Raw genomic sequence first — 4832 nt, 5'->3', positions numbered from 1 at the left:
AACAAGTGATTTTCAGGCTCATTCTTTCACAGATGTTTGAGGAAGCATGCGTAGTTGCTTGATTTTATACACCTGTGCCCATGGAAGTGACTGGAACACCTGAACTCAATGATTTGGATGGGTGACTGAATACTTTTGGCCCAAGGCCTGAACCTTGAAGCTCTTAACCAGGGACAAAAAAAGCACAAAGCTTCTATAGCACAGAGTGTTTTGTTATCAAATAGAGTGATGAATGGCTTCACAAAGTTCATGTTTGTTGAAGTTTAAACTCTTTCTAGGATTTTAACAAGGAAACATAGTTTCAAAGGGCCGTGGGCTTTGAATTAGAAGCTCAAATCTTTTTCCAGCTGAGGTAAAAATGCTGGATTGCTAAATAAACATGAAGCCTATTGGAAAGAAAATGAATGGTTCTCAAACTGGCCTTTGATTTTAGTGAACGATAAGAAGAAGAAACAGAAGGACATTGGTGTATTTGTTTTATCACACAGTTTTACACTGTGAAGATAATTAAACAGAAAAGTGTGAAAAAAATAACATAAATAATTTAAAAAATGTTATTGCTCTTATTCAGTCCTGTGTCTATCAATATATTGGAACCGAGATCTTTACAAGGACAATATGTTTCACCTTCAAAACAAACAACTGGCAGATTCTGAACATCTATGTTAAAAGCTATTTATATGAGGGCCTGTGGGCTGGCAGAATGATGGGCGCACTCCCCCCTGTGCCATTTGTTTCCCACTCTGGTGTGCAAGCAAGAGGCCCGGAGCCTGCGGCGGAGACAACATCTCAACAGATATCCGTCTGTGGTGAAGGTTTATATGTGCTTGGACTCATGACAACAAGCTAGGCCTTTACTCAACCCGCTAAACACATAAAGTATAGTTTTTAATGTAGATGATGTGAAATAGAAAAAAGTATATGATTTTAAAATTTGCAGAATTGTTCCCGGGTCATTAAAACATGACCAGATGATGCTCTCGTCCAGCTACAGGACTGTTTTGATCTTGGAACAGAAGGACCAGGAGACCCGTGTAAATGCTGGGACAGGGTCCAGAACATCCAGGATTTTCCTAACCAAACTCCTTGAGGAGTGTTTGAGCATCTTTTATTCTCAGTTTAGGGTCAGTGCAACAGATATTCACATAGTTAGGATTAAGTCAAGCCATCCAATTGTCAGATAAAATCATTGGATCATCAACCCATAGGCAACATTTCTGACAGCTAAAAAAACCCCACCCAGTTCTGTTTATGATAATCGATGCACAGTATTGTATAAACAGCAGCAGAGGGCTATGAAAAAGTTTGGCTTCCATGGTGGCTCTCGTTTACTACACTAAGTGTATGTGTCCTGTAATCAATCACATTGATAATTGCCTTGCAGGCGCACACATTCTTGCATGTACTTGCACACACACACGCACACACACATTTATACATTCATTCAAGTCAGCTGAATGTGCCAAGTAATTAAAGCCCGAATCATGATATGTCAGAGCCCTCCCTCGTGCCCCGCGGCTCCTGGAAGGTGTCCTGGCTTATCAGAGCCGTATTGATCTGAGCCGGAGGAGAAGCTGGTCTGAGGGAATTTGTGTTCATTTTGGAAGAGGACACAGCTGTCAGTGGGCCAAAGATTAGTCCGTCTAAAGAGCTTTTCTGACAGCATTGCTAAACAGTGTCTGGCTCGCCTGCGGACGGGGAGAATCAAACCTCGGCTCCAGCGCGGGAAACAAATCATATATGTATCGTTTGTCTATGAGCACAAAGAGGCTGAAGATGGAGCTTTACCAGCAATAAAGACACCGGGCTCATCATTAAGAAGCCACGCAGAAATACAAATCAGAGCAACAGACTTGTAGCATTAGTCCAGGCAGATGCTCTCGGTTAGTAGCTCTCAATCCTTTTGTGGCTGACAAACATGATTTATAGTAAGTTGTGACTAATCGAAGAAGAAGTAATGTTAGCTGTAGGGATGTCTGTGTCAGTGGGTTTGAACACAGCATCTCAGAACTGAAGGCTAACAATATATCAGGTGAAATGACTACGATGAACGTGTAAACCAGAGCTAAAAGGAGTATATGAGACCTAGCCACCGTTTCCTAACATAGTCACTACATCAACTTTCTGAGAGAGTGAAATAAGCTTTGTTTTTACTTGTTAAAACAAAATAGTGAAAGAGGATCAGCATTAAAAGAGCATTAAAAATAGATGTTCTTAGACTGGATTTTGGGTTCAAAGACAAATAAGGTTTTTATTACGTTTTATTAGCTAGCTTTGCATCTACAGCTTTTTTCACTGATGTTTAGTCTACACCACAATACTTGAGACATTTTTCAAATTCAGTACCATTATGAGATACTGGTTATAAGAAACCACAATATACAAACGAAATCAGTTCTTTTTCATTTAAAAGATGTATTTGTAAAAATCTTTTTCACTGACTGTTTTTTTTCTTCTTCATGGGTTTATTGTTTATCTCAGAAAAAAAAACTACGATAAAAAATATTTTAGCTTAGACTAGCTCAAAGCTAACCTTGCACCATCAATTTAGCGTTTTCCAACTCCAAAACATGATTTATATGGTACAGTTTATTTATTGACCAGTTGTATGAATATAAATGTAGCACGGTGACACTGATTTTAGCAGCAGGTAGCAATGAAGTTATTACTCCTCTGTCTACAGGATGTAATTGGTGATAACTAGTTAGCTAAAAAGGTTAGCTAAAAACTAGAAACTATACATGACATAAGAATTTCACCGTTGTGACACACAATAGATTTTGTTTTTGTTTTCAGATTTTTTTTTTTAGTCCTCAAATGATTAAGACAGGAACTGATTAACATATTTTTATTAAAAATCTTTAACTATCACAGGATACAGCTGGAGTGTTATCAGTGCTGGTTAACCAGCAAGGTGAAGCCATAACTGACTGTAATATTAAAAGGAGTAGAGATAAAGAAAATGCAGCCACAGATCCCAAACAGCTCAGCTCTTAGAGCGTCTTTTAGTGCAACCAAATGCTAACGCTACAAGCAGAAACGCTACCAAAACTGCCATGTCCTGCACAAACTTTAAGCCTTAATGCACTTTAAGTTAATGTCGCCGCTCATACAGGTGTTATGAACAGATAAAGTACCTACAGAGACAAAAATCATATTTTTTATGCCATATGGAAAACACCATTATTTCTCCTGTAAAGCTTGTCACTGGTAGTCTGTGGGTATCAACGGGCAGTGGCTGTTCCAGGAGCTTCAGCTTTTGGCATGTTGCTTTAAATTAATGTTTTAAATTCAAAGGTTTCCGCTTGGGTTTCTAACACAGACATCTGAATGTGATTATGAAGAAACTGTAGATTTTTGTTGTACCTTTGTAGATCACTTGGAGTTCTGGCATGCAGGCAAATATTCTGTGTGAAGAGCAAAAAAAGGGGATACATTTGATACAATGTTATCTCAAACTATGACTGCTGTCTAACCACCGTTTGGCTGGATTTAATTTGATAAACAGATAAAGCCCCCAGATTCAACCTCAGCAGACCAAATCGTTAACTCTGCTGATTATAAGGTTTCTTAAAGAAAAGAAAAGCTTTCATAAGACACCATCACCAACCTAAAACAAACTATAATGTTTTACGTTGGTAATGTAACAGTACATTTTTTATACATCACATTATACTTATTCTTACTACTACTACTACTACTACTACTCACTGTACTGTATAAAATACTTTAAGTATACAGTACAATACAGTACAATCAGTGAAAAATATAAAATAATGAGAATTCTTTAATGATTTATGGGTTCCATAAGTTTTTTCTCCCAAGTTGAAATCTTTTTCCGTAGACGTGTGCAGCAAACTTAGTGTTCCTCCCACACCTCCTCCCAATCTGAACTCCATCCCCTTTGATGGATTCCTGTGTGTTCATTTATTGAACCCAGGTAAGTGCATCCAATTAGTGTTTCTGTGTCTCTCACGTAAGACTATGCTAAATCTGCCTCCAAAAAGCTGGGGATCCTATTAGCTCGCAGTAACGCCTCTGTATTTTATACTACGGCTTTTATGGGCTCTCCAATGTCACTGCATCAAAGGAGCCTTGTCTGTACATGAATCTCGCCATGCCAGAATCCTTCAACCCCATTATCTGGGTGAAGTGCCCTTCCTCAGCTATTTGTATCCCGCCGTGCCTCGCGCCATTACCTTCCACTGGGTAATAGCTCCTTAGACTTCTTGTCTTTCTGTCCTGCTTTTGTTAGCAGGCATAGAGCTTCTTGTGTTTCTGGAGCATTTACACAATTGTTTATACATGCAATAAAGCTTCAGATTAAGATATAATTGCCATATAATTAAACTTTTTAGAGCATGTGTTGAAGCTAGCGCCATCTTTGTCGGTAACATGGGCACATAAGCAGCTAACACCTGGGCCTTAACGTAACTGAATAGAGGCCCACTTAGCTTGAGAAAAACTCCAGACACCACTTCCCTCTTTTTACTGCTTCCCCCATTAAACTCACATTAGATGATTATTTACTCTGCATGGATCTGGATCTGCTCAGTCTTGCATAGCCGATCTCTCAAGTCCCCTCCACAACTGTTGGATGGATATAAAAAAAAACCCCTCAAGGATAATGGAAAATTGATTTTTATCTCCTCATATCTGTTTAAATATGATTAACAGTGAGCTTGACACAGCACGTCGAATTAATAATGACGTGAGGGAAAAAGGCAATCAATAATTGACAAGATAAATACAGATAAGGGTCCATAATGCTCTCCGACGCGGGTCACACTGATAACAAATGAAGCATTAGCATGTGAATGATAATCAGGAGT

Source organism: Oreochromis aureus, linkage group 9 (assembly GCF_013358895.1).
Source record: "Oreochromis aureus strain Israel breed Guangdong linkage group 9, ZZ_aureus, whole genome shotgun sequence".
Classification (NCBI taxonomy): Eukaryota; Metazoa; Chordata; class Actinopteri; order Cichliformes; family Cichlidae; genus Oreochromis; species Oreochromis aureus.
Note: the sequence above shows the minus strand (reverse complement) of the source record.